At 44.5% G+C, this 18,534-nt stretch overlaps 1 protein-coding gene across 2 annotated transcripts in view; it reads right to left on the bottom strand.

The window, feature by feature from the left end:
* Positions 1 to 18,534, bottom strand: part of LOC109867989 (collagen alpha-1(V) chain) — a 150,969-nt gene that overhangs the window by 102,538 nt on the left and 29,897 nt on the right. For both annotated transcript variants that reach the window (XM_031803114.1, XM_031803113.1), the window contains exons 3-4: positions 5,141 to 5,360; positions 3,508 to 3,670 (exon numbers count right to left, since the gene is read on the bottom strand). The gene's annotated coding sequence lies outside the window, so the exon portion shown is untranslated. The remainder of the gene's footprint in view (positions 1 to 3,507; positions 3,671 to 5,140; positions 5,361 to 18,534) is intronic.

The following is an 18,534-nucleotide window of genomic DNA, read 5'->3' as shown; positions in this document are numbered from 1 at the left end:
CTCTCTCCCTCTCTCTCTCTCTCTCTCTCCAATTCCCCACCTCTCAGTCTTTTTTCTCCGTGCACACTTACAAGATGTTGATCTTGAGGGATCAACTGGAAATCTGCAGGACTCTGATCCAATTGAATGAAATGACCCAGCCACTGAAATCAATATGTTATCTTTGTTTTCCCCACTCACCACCTTTTAGCTGTAATCTCTGATATAGTCAAACCCCATCAGGGGAACAGGGAGTGAGGAGAGAGGAAAGAGGAGAGAGAGGAAGTAAGAGAGAGAAAAGGGAGAGCACTGAACATCATTTGGAAACTATTGGCAGTGTTTTCCATTTTTCTGGGAGTGCAGCTGGAAGCCTGTCCAGTCTCCCAACTGAGTGACAGACACATAGCAGCAGGACAGAACGTTGTAACATCTGTCACAAAATGTCCGCCTGTTCTGTTCCCACGGTAACCGCTAGCCTGTTGTTGTGGGTTTTGGTTGTTTGAGTTGCTGGATGTGATTTGTGTGACTGAGGAAGGATGCTATAGGCTGAGAAATTAAAACCTTACAAGATCAATCAACTGAACTGCTGCTGTGATGTCATCTGTAAAAATGGACCGGTGGTTATTAGGATCACAGTGGGGGGAATGACGGCTGTATTCACTCAGACACTGTATTCACTCAGACACTGTATTCACTCCAACTGTATTCACTCACACTGTATTCACTCACACGCTGTATTCACTCAGACACTGTATTCACTCCGACACTGTATTCCACTCAGACCACTGTATCACTCAGACACGTATTCACTCACACACTGTATTCACTCACACACTGTATTCACTCAGACACTGTATTCATCACGCTGTATTCACTCACACGCTGTATTCACTCACACGCGTATTCACTCACACGCTGTATTCACTCACACGCTTGTATTCACTCACAACACTGTATTCACTCACACACTGATTCACTCACACACTGTATTCACTCACACACTGTATTCACTCACACACTGTATTCACTCAGACACTGTATTCACTGAGACACTGTATTCACTGAGACACTGTATTCACTCACACACTGTATTCACTCAGACATGTATCACTTCAGACACTATTCACTCAACCAACTCTAGCCACTCACACACTGTATTCACTCAAACACTGTTAACACTCACACACTCTATCACTCACACGCTGTATTCACTCACACACTATTCGACTCACACACTGTATTCACTCACACACTGTATTCACCTCACACACTGTATTCACTCACACACTGTATTCACTCACACACTATATTCACTCACACACTGTATACACTCACACACTCTAGCACTCACACACTGTATTCACTCACACACGGTATACACTCACACACTCTATCCACTCACACGCTGTAATCACTCACACACTGTATTCACTCACACACTGTATTCACTCACACACTGTATACACTTAGACACTGTATTCACTCACACTGTATTCACTCAGACACTGTATTCACTCAGACACTGTATTCACTCAGACACTGTATTCACTCAGACACTGTATTCACTGAGACACTGTATTCACTCACCACACTGTATTCACTCACACACTGTATTCACTCACACACTGTATTCACTCAGACACTGTATTCACTCAGACACTGTATTCACTGAGACACTGTATTCACTCACACACTGTATTCACTCACACACTGTATTCATATTCACTCAGACACTGTATTCACTCAGACACTGTATTCACTCACACACTGTATTCACTCACACACTCTATTCACTCACACACTGTATACACTCAGACACTGTATTCACTCAGACACTGTATTCACTCAGACACTGTATTCAATCACACACTGTATTCACTCACACACTGTATTCACTCACACACTGTATTCACTCACACGCTGATTCACTCACACATGTATTCACTCAGACACTGTATTCACTCACACACTGTATTCACTCAGACACTGTATTCACTCAGACACTGTATTCACTCACACAAAAAACTTGAATCTTGAAACACCACATGCATGCGCCCAGGACGTGCACACACACACACAAACACACACACCCTCACAATATGTGTGTAGATTGCACTTAAAGCATAGAGTCCAGGTTGACAAAAAGCATACAGAAAAAAGATGATTTCGATAAAAGGTGTTACCAATTAAATAAGTGAAGTATCTTGGGACTACATGAAGAGGATCCAATGCGGTCATGGCATTTTGTCAGCTGGTTATTTTTCATCCAAAAGACGGCGTTGTCCCACAGTAATTGACCGTTCATTAACATAAACATGTTTTGCATCTCAAGTGCCCACTATTATCTTCTAACTATAGAATTTGATAATTAGCATGTTTCCATGATTCCAACGGTTCCCACAAGTGTTTCTGATCTAAACTGCATGTCAAATCCCAATTGCAACATTTGATTTAAAACAAGGTCTAGATTTTTTTGCCAATTTTGTACAGCCCTACGTGGCAGTGTGGAACTTATATCAAATGAGTTGCAGGAAATGCAGAAATATGAAAATGCAGAAAATTATTTTTGGTTGAAGTCTATAACTGAACAGTATAAACAATCAGAATGGGAGAGAGACCATTGAAATCACTTAGAATGTATGTTTTCACCCTAGAGTCACACACTACTCCTAAAGAACACAAATACCGTCATACCATAAAATATTAGGAAAATACAGTGATATGATATTTAGGCCATATCGTCCAGCCCCTAACACTACCCACTGTGGGGTGTATTCGTGTGTGTGTTCTGTTCAGACGAGTGAGAGCAATTTTCTTTCATCCTCTTCACAGGGCTTACTTTAAAAGTACAAAGAACAGTTGGATCACTCCCTTAGCAACCAATGTTCAAAAAGAATATACCACGTCCTTTATCTCTTTTCTCCATCTCTGGCATAAGCAGCAGTATTTGATATTAGGATGCTTTGTCAGGTGTCTCCAGGTCTCTGTGATAACCCCCCAGGGCTTGGCTGTCTGTCACTGATCTCCAAATCAGCTCAAGTCTACCTACAACCACAAAGCATAGTTTAAAGAACAAGGGATGGAGGGGATGGCAAGGAGGGGGAGAGTGAACACTAGTTTCGCCAATTTGAAAAAATTTCCACTATCTGACCGAGTTCAACGCCTCTCTTAGTGTACACAAGGCGTGGCAGTGAGTTCGGACGGCGAGAGAGAGATGTGAGGTGATGGGGGGGGGGGGGGGGGTTGCTCAGACTACATACACAGCTATACACAGCTAGCTGTGCAGTTCCATATAGGTGTTCACAGCAACACTTTATGAAACACCTGATCTAAGTCTTCACAACAATAACAAGACAATCCAGCCTGAAAATCAAGACCAAAAACATCTTTGCAGTTCAACGGGCAGAGATGACGATCTGTGCATGGCTCATTTCCACTCAACTTTAGATTTTAGAACACAAATCATAAATATCACCATCAATGAATAGGACGAAGAGAAGGACCATGTAGATAAGCCAGCACATCTACCTCAAAGACTTCTTCATCGAGTATTCTAGTTCCGAAGACCACAATTCCTTTGGTGTCGATGATGGGGTGTGGGCTCCTGGACAGTTTCTGCGTGGTCTTCTTTTTACAGTCCAGGATGATGGTGATGCTCTGTTTGTGAACACTGATGGCCACTCTATGCCACCTGGGGACAGGAACAGAAGGTTAGCTCTCTCTCTCTCACACACACACACACACACACACGTTTCACTACAGTTATACTAGCTTTGAGATGGATAAAAAAGTCCCACACGTTTCACTATGCTACAGTTGCGAGTTGTGGGACTAGTGAAACACTGATATTACAACCAGGCTAGAGTACAGGGATGTTTTGTCTAGGATATTTTTATTTTTTTATTTCACCTTTATTTAACCAGGTAGGCCAGTTGAGAACAAGTTCTCATTTACAACTGCGACCTGGCCAAGATAAAGCAAAGCAGTGCGACGAAAACAAACAACACAGAGTTACACATGAACAAACGTACAGTCAAATAACACAATAGAAAAGTCTATGTACAGTGTGTGCAAATGTAGAAGAGTAGGGAGGTAGGCATAGGCCAAGAGGAGAAACAATTACAATTCAGCATTAACACTGGAGTGATAGATGTGCAAGTAGAGATACTGGGGTGCAAAAGAGCAAGAGGGTAAGTAATAATATGGGGATGAGGTAGTTGGGTGTGCTATTTACAGATTGGCTGTGTACAGGTATAGTGATTGGTAAGCTGTTCTGACAGCTGATGCTTAAAGTTAGTGAGGGAGATATGAGTCTCCAGCTTCAGTGAATTTTGCAATTAGTTCCAGTCATTGGTAGCAGAAAACTGGAAGGAAAGATGGCCAAAGGAAGGGGAGGATAGGGATGCTTTGTTCAGGATAGGCGATGTTTTGTTCAGGACAGGGATGTTTTGTTCAGGATAGGAATGTTTTGTTCAGGATAGGGATGTTTTGTTCAGGATAGGGATGTTTTGTTCAGGATAGGGATGTATCCATGAGTTCAATGTCTACACATCAGAGGGCACACTGTAGCGCACAAAGCTCAGCTACTGTCAATCCGAGCAGGTCTTTATATATAATACAACTACCTTGGTTGACGGCCTAGCCCTAGATAACAAGCTATCTGTTAGATGGACAGACAGCAGATAATTGAGATAAGGAACATGGGTGACCGCGTCACCTGCACAAACTAACCCCACAGTAGTGTGTCCACCAGACGCATCAAAGCTACACCAACCCACACCTGCGCTCTGATTACAGAGAAGCAAGCAGCTAAAACTTACAGCAGATTGTCTGATATGGTACAGTATACAGATGTCACTGTTGAGGCCTCTGAAGAGCGACTAGTGTGATATAATGCAGTATATGTGTTCCATTGTATATCATAGATTACAAGCTGTGTACGCACTAGGCAGAGTGATAAGGTATACTGCAGGATGACTAGGGTTTTATTGTATGGTATGGTATCAGACAAGGTCAACATACTTTCCGTTGGCCGGTATGAGTCCTCTGAAGAGGAGATAGTTTGACTATAAAGTACTATATATATAGCGTACTATGTAATGATATCAGTGTACTATCTAATGGCATAGTTAATACTGTGTGTGGAATGAGGTGAACCTACTTTCCATCGGCCAGATTGAGGACCCTGAAGAGGGGGTAGTCCTCAGGGCTGGGTTTACCCGTGGTGGTCCTCTATACAGGAAGACAGGGAGAGCGTCCCACCTCCACCCCAAGCTGCTGGATACCCCTGCTCGTTATACACAGACAGAAGGAAGGACTGGGAGCCCCTTCTTAGGCTTCACTGTAGCCAGGATGGAAGAAGTCCTCAGGAAACACATCAGCTGAGAAGGGAGAAGAGTGGGATGGAGGAATGGAGCGCGAGAGATAGAGAGGGGGGACAGAGAGAGGAGTTATAACACACCTGTTATGTAATGTGCTGAACAGGGAGAGTCAGAGGACCACATCCTTACATGGGTTTTATTTAAAGTATTGTTTTCGAGAGTAAAATCTGAAAATCCCAAAATGCAGTTCGTCAAATAAATAGTGTACTGCACTGAAACTATACTATGATAACCTTTAGAGACACAGTCATACTTGTTATATACTGAAGCAGGCAGAGGAAACAAACAGGGAGAAGGATGAAGAACATGGGACAGAAGATATGACAACGGCTTGGACAGGGGAGACATCTAAATGACGTCTTGGACATCTAAAGTAAACAATAGCTCTCTCCAACCCGCCAAAACTGGCCCAAAATACAGAACAGAAAACAGAGCTGGGAGGTTGGAGAGAAAAGTAATGGAAGAGAGAGATGGAGGGAGAGAGAGGGAAGGGGAAGAGAGAGAGGGGAGGGAGAGAGAGAGAGAGAGAGGGAGAGGGAGAGTGAGAGAGAGAGAGAGAGAGAGAAGAGAGAGAGAGAGAGAGAGGGAGGGGGGAGAGAGGGAGGAAGAGAGAGTGAGAGAGAGAGAGAGAGAGAGAGAGAGAGAGAGAGAGAGAGAGAGAGAGAGAGAAGAGAGAGAGAAGAGAGAGAGAGAGAGAGAGAGAGAGAGGGAGGGAGGGAGGGAAAGAGAGAGTAAGACAGGAAGGAGAACAGAGTAATGAGAATAGCATGTGGTCCCTGGGCGGCCGTCGAAAACACTTTCTCATTTTCCCAAACCCCTCTTCCCCTCTCCTCCTTTCCTCTCCTCCTCTCTCTGACCTGATCCATCCACCAGAGAGAGAGGGGGACAGGGGAGGGAGAGAAAGAAGGAAAAAAGAAGGATAGAGACATACGTTTGAAAATAAAGGGGATATGAGAAGAGATGCTGAGAAAGAGAATGAAAGCCAGAATAAAGGAGTATTTATAGAACAACAAAACACGGGACAAACAAAAACAGGAAAAAGGTGTGAAAGGAACAGAGGTGAAGGGAAAGTTTCAACCCACTCTCTCCCTCTTCAGGAGCGCCCACCTCCCTTCTTCCCTCCCTCCATCCCTCCATCTGCATGCCTAGTCTAAACTCTCCCTCCATCCTCCATCTGCATGCCTAGTCTAAACTCTCCCTCCATCCCTCCATCTGCATGCCTAGTCTAAACTCTCCCTCCATTTTGTGAGCACCAGCTACATCTGTGAGACATATGCCCTTAGAGCAAGGCCTTCTGGGACATTCTCAGCCCCCCAACAAGGGGGCGAGCCTTGCTTTTCCCAGAAGACAATGGGGTACTCACATACATGTGCAGGTTAGACTCATTCATAAGTCCCAGGACTAGACAGATGCATTTGTTTTAAGTGTAGAGGAAAGAGGTAGAAACCTGCTGAGTTTATGGAAACCATCATGACTGAATTATGTCTTAGCGTATTAGTTGTCTTTGCAAAGTGTTTTTTAACTACAAAGAAAGAATCTGAGAGTGTGAAGCTAAAGCTATGCTGCACTAATAAATTGGCATATTGTGAAGCAACAGATGTAGGATCTTAATTTGAGCCAGTTTGCTGAAGCAGGAAAATAATCCCGCAGTAACAGAAATGGGAATTATTATGTAGATTATAATTAATGGACATTTTTGTAGGGTTTTGATACAAATGTTATTCGGGCAAATCAAGTCTGAAATTTCTAAGTGGAAATTACAAACTTTAGAAACAAGTTCGCATTTCCTGCTTTGCTTGAAAATTCTCAGCAACAAAAGAGTGATCAAATTAAGATCCTACATCTATATTTGTGACAGTATTTGCTCATTTACACTTAGACACAAAGGGTAAGTAAATGTCTCACATGAGAAGTAAAGCAGTCCTATACTTTAGTTCGGAAACATCTCTCTATTTATTTTCTAACTTCACAATTTAAAACTTCTTCAGGCTAGGATCTATTTTTCTCCATTTCTGTCTGAATGACGTGCACAAAGTAAAATGCCTGTTACTCAGGCCCAGAAGCCAGGATATGCATATAATTGGTACCATTGGGAATAAAACACTCTGAAGTTTGTAGGAATGTTAAAATAATGTAGGAGACTTTAACACAACAGATATGGTAGGAGAAAATCCAAAGAAAAAACAACAAGAAGAGGTTTTTTTGAGAGCCCATGCTCTTCAAACGGAAAATATAGGGAAAAATGTCATCTAGCTCCCAGTATACAATTCCTATGGCTTCCACTGGGTGTCAGTAGTCTTTGTTCAAGGTTTCAGGCTTGTTTCTTCCAAAACGAGGAAGAATAGTGAGTTTTGATACAGGGACACAGACTTGGAAATTTGTGTATGACCGCGCGACGAAGAGGACACGCACCTGCTAATATAATTTTCCTTTTGAACATATTTCTTTCCGTATGAAATATTATTGTTTAATTACAAATAGCGATTAATTTTAGGGTATCTGAGGATTAACTAGAAAAGTTTTTTGACTTGTTTTAACAAAGTTTAGCGGTAGCTTTTTGGATTCCTTTCTCTGCATGTTGAACGAGTGGATTACTCAAATAGATGGCTCCAACTAAACAGACTTTTTGGGATATAAAGAAGGATTTTATCTAACAAAACGACACTAGATGTTGTAGCTGGGACCCTTTGGATGACAAATCAGAGGAAGATTTTCAAAAGTAAGTGAATATTTAATCGCTATTTGTGAATTTATGAAACCTGTGCCGGTGGAAAAATAATTTGATGTGGGGCCTACTGTAAATTGGGCAGTGCAGTTAGAGGAACTCCAGACGAATGACTCCTCGTCTGGGAAGGCAAGATCTTTCCTGAACATTTGGATCTATGTGTTTGACCCCCCCCCCCCCCACTAGGCTGACCACAGGCTGTGGTCACCGTGGAAACACAGCATTAGAGCGTCTATGAGACAGACAGCCAAACAGAGGGCTTGGAGGTGAAAGATGCCTTGACGGGAGAGCAGTGGGAAGGTTCTGGAGCCTGAGGTTAGGAGCAGACAGACACTTGAGAGAGGAAGGGAGGAGAGGAAGGAGGGAGGAAAGGAAAGAGAGGAGGGGGAAAGCGCTCTAGTCACTGATGGAAAAATATGGATTTCTCATCATCAGCCATTTTCTATTTTCTCCACTTTCACTCTCCCCTCATTGTCTGTCAATCTCTATCTCTAACTGTTTCTCTCTCTCACTCAGTAAAGACAGAAAGACAGGTCTATAATCACTTCATGCAGTGTCCACACGTCTTGGCAGTGTGTTCCAGAGGAATTCTCTTTGGCTCAGAGAGAGAAAGAGAGGGAGAGAGGCAGCAGCTGCTTGAGTTTGAGTGGCAGATGCTTTGAGAGCAGAGCAGAGCAGAACAGAGCAGAGCAGAACAGAACAGAGCAGAGCAGAACAGAGCATGGTAAGAAGAAGAGCGGTGAGAGCAGGCTACAGTAAGAGTTGCCAACTTGCCACTGGTGCATTCCTCTCTACCCCTCAGCTCAGCTCAGCTCCAGAGTCCTCAGACAACCCTTTGGAGCAGACCAGCTAAGCTCAGCTCATCTCAGCAGAGCAGGGAGTGGCAACATCGGATTGCTTGCTCATGAGCAGAACGATGGAATGTAGAGTGACTGAACAGTTTTGTGGTGACAAAAAGGTGAGAAAGAGAGAGGATGGGGAGACAGAGAGTCTGGGTTGAATTATTATTTATTAACGAAAAAACACAAAAGTCTTTCAATTGTAGATTTGAAACACTCCTGAAAGGGCACTGTAACACAACTATGGCTGCAGTGCACTGTGAGTGGTTCCCGTTAGCTTAGTCGAGAGGGAGTTGGATCTCAGCTCTGGTGTATTTTATTTATTTATTTATTCTAAATTTTCTCCCTAATTCGTAGTTACATTCTTGTCTCATCGCTGCAACTTCCGTGTGTGTATGTGAACGTGTCTGAGAGAGAGAGAGAGGGTGATGGTTGTAATGGTTGGTTTACCCTGGCAGCGCCACCTCCCTACAGCATCTTTCAAGAAAAGTCTGGAAAAGTGTGGGAATGCCAGACTCCCCTAACAGCCAATCATATAGCTCCCAGATGCCCCCAACAGCCAATCAGACACTGTAGATAAATTACATCCTGTTCTAGCAACCAATGAGTGTGACTTGTAATAAATTAATAACACTATTAGTAAATGTTTAAAAAACAGTACAACTTTATGAGTAAGTAGAACTGAGTTATTCAGCCTCTTAGGATAATTGGTACGTACAACTGGTTATAATTGTGCTTTACCAGAACAGATGAGTTGGATATATGCTGTAGCTAATAGCTGTGTTCGGTATTTATTGGTTAAAGAGGGGAGAAGACGGGGAGAGTGATTTGGTTTGCCACTGTGTCTCCGGTTTCGCTGTGCTGGCATACCTCTGTGTCTAACTCCCCATCCACATCTGCTCTCTGTATGTGTGTGTGTGTGTGTGTGTAGAGAGAGAGTGGTGCCCAATGAAAGATAAGATAGTAATGAACAGCATGTCACCTCTAAAAAGCAAAGGGAAAGCTAGAACATGTGCTCTGTCAGAAAGACTGATCTGGGAGGAGCACAATTGTGACATGGCTTTCCTCAGCTTGTCATTTAACTGTTGACTTCTCTCTTCGAGCTCTTTGGCTACCACTCCTGTTTTCTCCTCCAAACCAATTTGGAAGAAGGGAGGAGGAAGAAGAGAGGGAGAGAAGGGAGAGGGGAGAGAGAAGGAGGAGGAGAGGAGACCACCCAGCTACTACAGTCCTGCCAGAGGCATGGATCCCAAGACACCCCACTGCGAGATACAAGTCGCTGTGTAGTCCACTGATGTTGTCAATTGTTCACCCTACTAACCCCACTGAGTGTGTGAGAGAGAGAAACCTACTATAGACCATGGAAACCCTGTGTAACATCTCTGAAACGATGAGTATGTGCATATGTAAATGTGTGTGTATTTTGTGACTTCTGACTTCCAACTGCTCATCTCTTCGGGAAACTGTAAAAGAGGGACAGAGTTCTTTCACAAAGAACATTCCAGACTATTCTGACGTAGGAGTCTGAACATTAGAGTCAGAGGTAAGGACATGTTGAGAGAAGCCAACTGTCCCGTTGGTCTGTTGGTCTATTTATAATCCCTGAAGAGAAGATGGGAAACCACCACAGTACAGACTCTCTGTTTCAGACCCCCATCCTCTAATGAATCACTTCTTCCACGTCTGTGGGTTTGACAGAACATGCTCGTAATGTTCCTAATCAAAAATGTGTTGGTGGGGGGAGGGGGAGGGGGGTTGGGGATGTAGCAGGATGTTACAGTCTTAACAAATCAGGCTAAGAGCCAAAGTTTAGTAGTAGTAGAGAGGGTAATAGAGAGAAAGAACTGGACCAAATGATCTCGCTCTTTCTGCCTTCTGGAAGATATTAGCTGTACTCAATTCAATTCAAGGTCTTTATTGGCATGGGAAACATATGTTAACACTGCCAAAGCAAGTGAGGTAGATAATATACAAAAGTGAAATAAACAATACAAATTAACCGTAAACATTAAACTCACAGAAGTTTCAAAAGAATAAAGACATTACAAATGTCATATTATGTCTATATACAGTGTTGTAATGATGTACAAATGGTTAAAGTACAGAAGGGAAAATAAATAAGCATAAATATGGGTTGTATTTACAATGTTGTTTGTTCTTCACCTTTTCTTGTGGCAACAGGTCACACATCTGTCTGCTGTGATTGCACACTGTGGTATTTCACCCAGTAGATTTGGGAGTTTATCAAAATCAGGTTTGTTTTTGAATTCTTTGTGGATCTTTGTAATCTGAGGGAAATATGTGTCTCCAATATGGTCATACATTGGGCAGGAGGTTAGGAAGTGCAGCTCAGTTTCCACCTCATTTTGTGGGCAGTGTGCACATAGCCTGTCTCAATATCAAGGCTATGCTCACTGAGTCTGTGCATAGTCAAAGCTTTCCTTAAGTTTGGGTCAGTCACAGTGGTCAGATATTCTGCCACTGTGTCCTCTCTGTTTAGGGCCAAATAGCATTAAAGTTTGCTCTGTTTTTTTGTTAATTCTTTCCAATGTGTCAAGTAATTATATTTTGGTTTTCTCATGATTTGGTTGGGTCTAATTGTGTTGCTGTCCTGGGTCTCTGTGGGGTGTCGTTTGTGAACAGAGCCCCAGGACCAGCTTGCTTAGGGGACTCTTCTCCAGGTTCATCTCTCTGTAGGTGATGGCTTTGTTATGGAAGGTTTGGGAATCGCTTCCTTTTAGGTGGTTGTAGAATTTAACGTCTCTTTTCTAGATTTTGATAATAAGCGGCTACCTAATTCTGCTCTGCATGCATTAGTCTCTCTCCATGTTGAGGTGGACAACTGGAGTCAACTACTGACCACAGCACAGACGTCTATTAAACTACTCTTGACCACAGGGCTCAATAACTTTTCTTAAATCTTAAAGTCCTGCAATGTCTTTTTCAAAAGATCTAGAATTATTCTGATTTTGTTTAGTTTGTTCTAGAAGAGTTTTGGTCCTTTCTAGAGCACTGCTTCAGACTATTTCATAAGTCTGTACGTTTATCATAAACAGAAGAGAAACCCTAGTTTGAGCTTTCAGCCATTTCATTAAGTTCAAAATAAATAGGACTTTGGAGTTCATGAGAGGACATGTCCTGTAGACTTGTGACTGAACTCAGATTTGCATTAAGCTTTTAAGAAAAGCCTTAATGTGGATCAAACATCTGCTTTTCAGGCCTCCTCCAGGCCTCCTTCAGTCCTCCTCCAGTCCTCCTCCAGGCCTTCTCCAGTCATCCTCCAGGACTCCTCCAGGCCTCCTCCAGGACTCCTCCAGGCCTCCTCCAGGCCTCCTCCAGGCCTCCTCCAGGCCTCCTTCAGTCCTCCTCCAGTCCTCCTTCAGTCCTCCTCCAGGCCTCCTCCAGGCCTCCTCCAGGCCTCCTCCTGTCCTCCTCCAGGCCTCCTCCTGTCCTCCTCCAGGCCTCCTCCAGGCCTCCTCCAGGCCTCCTCCAGTACTCCTCCAGTACTCCTCCAGTCCTCCTCCAGGCCTCCTCCAGGCTACCTAGCCTCATTCCCTAAGAACTCTAGAGCCACCCGGAGAACTGTTGTGATCAAGGAGACATTCTTGACACACTTGGCTGTCAACTTAACTCCCAAGAATGGGATTTGGGGATTTTCTCTCTTCCCTCTACTGCAGAATCCAATCCCTCCCTCTCTCTCTCTCTGGATGCTGGGAGTGTTTGGTGCATGCTGGGAATTGTATGTGAGTGCGAGTGTGGTTGAGCATGGTGTACTTCTTAAAGACGAGTGTCTTGTTGATCGTATGGTTGAGCATGGTGTACTTCTTAAAGAAGAGTGTCTTGTTGATCGTATGGTTGAGCATGGTGTACTTCTTAAAGAAGAGAGTCTTGTTGATCGTATGGTTGAGCATGGTGTACTTCTTAAAGAAGAGAGTCTTGTTGATCGTATGGTTGGCATGGCGTACTTCTTAAAGAAGAGTGTCTTGTTGATCGTATGGTTGAGCATGGTGTACTTCTTAAAGAAGAGTGTCTTGTTTATCGTATGGTTGAGCATGGTGTACTTTTTAAAGAAGAGAGTCTTGTTGATCGTATGGTTGAGCATGGCGTACTTCTTAAAGAAGAGAGTCCTGTTGATCATATGGTTGAGCATGGTGTACTTCTTAAAGAAGAGAGTCTTGTTGATCATATGGTTGAGCATGGTGTACTTCTTAGGTATGTTTATTCAAGTTACGGCACTTTTTTTCCGTCAACAAGGAGAAATGTACTGCCGTTTATTCCCAATGAGCTATTGGAACGCGGGTTATTGCGGTTTGGAAAGTTTGCAAGTTCAATTAAGATTGTCCCGTTGGGTTGCAAACACCCGGCTCTGAAATAGGTTATGTCGACAGGTGTTTATGTTTTTGGGCTCACCGGAGCAGACTTTGGAGTTATCGTTTAAAGTCAAGTATGACAGCAGACTGTATATGGCTTATGCTAGTACTGGTAGTCAATAGTGTTTTGAGTGTGGGGATGTTTCCCATAAGTGACATTCTTGCCCGAAAAGGGAGAAGGTGGAGGGAGGGACGCAGGTGGTCCTTGTAATGCCTGGGCCCACTGATGTAGGAAGAGGTGGGCCGACAGTGGTAGAACAGTCACCTGTTGCTGAGGAACAAGTTGTCCGTGTTGAGGGAACGAAGTTGCAACTTGTACCAGAGGGGAACATAGCGTCTGTTATGCAGCAGAAAAATATTGTTGTAGGAGGTACGGACGGATCTGGGGAGTCATTTCCTCCGGTGGGGAGATGTCCAGCACGAGTGACGGGGTACAGCAGAAGGTTCATGTGGAGCTAGTCTCCCAGGTAGTGGAGGAGATGCCCACTATGAGTACTGGGGTACAGGACAGGGTTCAGGCGGGGCTAGTCTCCCAGGTAGTGGAGGAGATGCCCACTATGAGTAATGGGGTACAGGACAGGGTTCAGGCGGGGCTAGTCTCCCAGGTAGTGGGGGAGATGCCCACTATGAGTAATGGGGTACAGGACAGGGTTCAGGCGCGGTTAGTCTCCCAGGTAGTGGAGGAGATGCCCACTATGAGTAATGGGGTACAGGACAGGGTTCAGGCGGGGTTAGTCTCCCAGGTAGTGGAGGAGATGCCCACTATGAGTAATGGGGTACAGGACAGGGTTCAGGCGGGGCTAGTCTCCCAGGTAGTGGAGGAGATGCCCACTATGAGTAATGGGGTACAGGACAGGGTTCAGGCGGGGCTAGTCTCCCAGGTAGTGGAGGAGATGCCCACTATGAGTACTGGGGTACAGGACAGGGTTCAGGCGGGGTTAGTCTCCCAGGTAGTGGAGGAGATGCCCACTATGAGTACTGGGGTACAGGACAGGGTTCAGGCGGGGCTAGTCTCCCAGGTAGTGGAGGAGATGCCCACTATGAGTACTGGGGTACAGGACAGGGTTCAGGCGGGGCTAGTCTCCCAGGTAGTGGAGGAGATGCCCACTATGAGTAATGGGGTACAGGACAGGGTTCAGGCGGGGCTAGTCTCCCAGGTAGTGGAGGAGATGCCCACTATGAGTACTGGGGTACAGGACAGGGTTCAGGCGGGGCTAGTCTCCCAGGTAGTGGAGGAGATGCCCACTATGAGTACTGGGGTACAGGACAGGGTTCAGGCGGGGTTAGTCTCCCAGGTAGTGGAGGAGATGCCCACTATGAGTACTGGGGTACAGGACAGGGTTCAGGCGGGGTTAGTCTCCCAGGTAGTGGAGGAGATGCCCACTATGAGTAATGGGGTACAGGACAGGGTTCAGGCGGGGCTAGTCTCCCAGGTAGTGGAGGAGATGCCCACTATGAGTACTGGGGTACAGGACAGGGTTCAGGCGGGGCTAGTCTCCCAGGTAGTGGAGGAGATGCCCACTATGAGTACTGGGGTACAGGACAGGGTTCAGGCGGGGCTAGTCTCCCAGGTAGTGGAGCAGATGCCAACTATGAGTAATGGGGTACAGGACAGGGTTCAGGCGGGGCTAGTCTCCCAGGTAGTGGAGGAGATGCCCAGTACAATTGATGGGGTGCAAGTGGGGAGTGTTGAGAGGGATGTGGCTTAGGGGAGTCAGGGGTCTGTGGCCTCAGTTGAGGAGGATCAGGAGAATGATATCTCTCTTGATATGATAGCAGCTGGTGACGATTTAATTTACAATCTAGAGGTAAATGGGTTCCTGGATCAGACATTTGGGAAATCTGTCAAATTGGCAGATTTATTTTTATGTTGATAAGTTTGGGAGGTCAGCTGTGATGTTACAGAAGATGGTGGGGTTAGACCAGCTGTGATGTTACAGAAGATGGTGGGGTTCGACCAGTTGAGTGAGAAGAAGTGTTTTTGCTTCAGGAAATGTGTTACTCCTGTTACGGCAGCAAAAGGTGGTGGGAAACATGGTCAGGTTAAGAGAAAATGAAAACAATGATGATGATTTTGCCTCATAGGGTGTTCTATTATTTTGCCTGGTTTCTCTGTGGTTTCTGCTTTTCCTTCTCTTTTCTACATGGAGGTACTAAGGATAGGTTCTCTCAATATTAATGGGGGAAGGGACAGGAATAAGAGGGTTTGGGTATTAGAAGTAATAAAACAGAAAAGGCTTAATGTAGTTTTCCTACAGGAGACACAGTGATGAGGAAAATGAGGTTGACTGGGGTATGTGGAGGGAGGGGCAGCATGTACTCAGTCATGGTACTCATTTCAGTGCTGGGGTGGCAATTTTGTTTTCCTCAGACTTAGACTGTGGTATCTACAACAGAAATGGTCAAGGGTCTGGTTTTATTGGTCAAGGCGGATGCTATGTTTTTATTTGTTGTATGTTTATGCTCCTAATGAGGGTACAGAGCATATTGCTGTATTTAATCAAATAAAGGAATCCTTAAGACTGTATGACCAAGAGGTGTGTGTGATTTTAGGGGGGGACTGGAACTGTACTGTGGATTTTACTGTTGATAGCATTTCTGAAGAACCTCACCTGTGGTCAGCTACTTGCCTGTCTGATCTATTAACTGAGTTTGAGCTTTCTGATATGTGGAGAGTAAGGAATGCAAAACTTAGGCAGTACACATGGTTAAAAGTTATTGAAGGTGGTCTCAGTGCAGCAAGGTTAGACAGGTTGTCTGTATCTGAGCACTACTGTAGTAGGGTAGGAAGGTGTCACTCCTGTGGGTTTTTCTGATCACCACAATGTGTCTGTTGATATTCACGTGTCCTGTCCACAAAGGTCATCACCTTATTGGTATTGTAATGTTAAATTGTTACATGATGTCATGTTTTGTCAAAGGATTTTGTTGTTTTGGGAAAAATGGAGGGTTACAAGACAATGGTGGGAGGTTGGGAAGGCCCAAATATCATTGTTTTGTCAACAGTATACTGCTCTGTCTCGTATTGAAGTTAAAGAGACTATCAGGGCCCTTGAACAGGACATCAAATCTATTGAGTTGAAGTTGCTCACTCAGAATGACCCCGGTCTAGTTATGAACTTACAGGACAAGAGACATGAACTGAGATTGTTTTTACATGAAAGAGTGAAGGGTGCCTATCCTATCCTTGCTACTTTATAAAAACACTTGGGCAGTCGACATTGCAACGCAACAGACTAGCCCCGCCTTCGTCTCCCTGGTGGGAAGATGACCACGGATGACAGTGAGATGCGCCAACATGCCGTGGATTTCTACTCTGCCCTCTATAAGGTGGAGGATTGTGATCCTGTTACATGAACTTCCTCAATTGGGCCCTGAGCAGAGAGTTGCTTTGGACTCTGACATTACTCTGCAGGAACTGTCCACAGCAGTTATGCAGCTCTCATCAGGCCGAGCCCCTGGCATCGATGGTTTACCATCTGAGTTCTAGAAGCACTTTTGGGGGTCTATAGGGAAGGATTTTATGAAGTGGTGTGTGAATCTTTTCATGAGGGTTCTCTTCCTGTATCCTGTCAATGTGCTGTGCTTTCATTGTTGCCAAAAAAGGGGGATTTGGCTTGCTGTGTTGCATTGCTGTGTGCAGAAAATAAAATTGTATCTAAATGTCTCTCAAACAGGTTGAAAGAGTATCTGGGGCTGTTGGTCCACAAGGACCAGTCTCACTGTGTACCTGGCCATTCTGTTGTTGATAACTTGTTTCTAATAAGAGATGTTTTAGACATTTCTAAACTGTCTGATGTGAATACGGGTTTACTTTCTTTGGATCAGGAGAAGGCTTTTGATCGCGTGGACCACCATTCGAGGAGGACGTGGGGATGCTGCTTCCTTCGATACCCCGGAGCTGGGGGAGTTCAAGGCGGTGGGGAAGAAGGCCATGTACATAATATGTGTAAAAGTGTCCCGTGCTTCTACCCTGGAATGGATAAAATCGACGAGGTGGGCGGTTGTGTTTGGTCCAGGTGCCTCCCCCAAAAGGCTGTTGGTCTTTATATAAACTGCCTCTTGAAAAGAGGACAGCTGACCTCCAATGGAGGATAATACATGGAGCCATATCTCTTCCCAACAGTTTATATTTGGGCCGACGTGCAGGTTTGGTCGAAGGGGTGTAGTTCTCCTACTTAACTTTGTGTCAGGGGCAGCTAAATTAGCAATCTGAAAGATATGAAAGAACAGTATTCGGGGACAGGGGTCTCTGGATATGGTGGGCATGCTGGAGGGGATGTTGGAACGAGACTGAGGGTTGAGTTTGCTTATTACAAACTGGTTAACAACATTGATCTGTTTATGAGCATATGTGGTATTCAGAGGTTGTTGTGTTTAGTTACTGTGGAGGAAGATTTGGTGTCATGTTTTTAACTGATGTGTAACCATGGTGTTGTTTGAGTGTTTATTGTGTTGTGGGTTCCCAGACCCAATAAAGGTTATTTAAAGCTCAAACTTCTCTCTCTCTCTCTCTCTCTCACACACACACACACACACACACACACACACACACACACACACACACACACACACACACACACACACACACACACACACACACACACACACACACACACACACACACACACACACACACACACTCTCTTTCTCCAACTCTTTCCCTCAATCATTTACAATTCTTGGGATTGTCTGGAGAACATATTCCAGTCTAGGTCACACAATCTTAGAGTTCTGCACTGTTTGATAACGTGCATAAATAAATATGTCAGTCTTACCCAGCATGCAACGGGAAGGAACGTTGGCTAGCTAATACATCTCTCTGAGAAACAGTGACTTCAGAGTGAGAGAAAGAAAAGATAAAACAGACTAAAAGAAAAAGCAGCACTGTAAGAGAGGGAGAGAGGGCATACGACAAAGATAGAAAAAAGAAGATGAGAGAGAGAGAGAGAAAAGACAGAAAAATTGAGTGTTGCTGTGCTGGTCACTGCAGAACAGTAAGCGAGAGCCACGTCAGCACAATAGAAGGGGGAAGAGTGGAACCCCTCCTCCCTCTTCTCCCCCCCTGACTCTCTACAAACCTCCCACTCCTTCCAGACCTATGAATTTTATTGGAGCATAATTCCCACTGAATCTGAATATGAGGTTTCCAAAAAGGAAGAATTAGTATGCCTCTCTGACTGTCTGTCCCCTCTTTTATCTTTCATTCTTTTCTTTCAACGCAGATGTGCACAGATGGA

Source organism: Oncorhynchus kisutch, linkage group LG23 (genome assembly GCF_002021735.2).
Source record: "Oncorhynchus kisutch isolate 150728-3 linkage group LG23, Okis_V2, whole genome shotgun sequence".
NCBI classification, from domain to species: domain Eukaryota; kingdom Metazoa; phylum Chordata; class Actinopteri; order Salmoniformes; family Salmonidae; genus Oncorhynchus; species Oncorhynchus kisutch.
The sequence above is the reverse complement of the archived record's forward strand: the minus strand, read 5'-3'. Positions and strand labels throughout refer to the sequence as shown.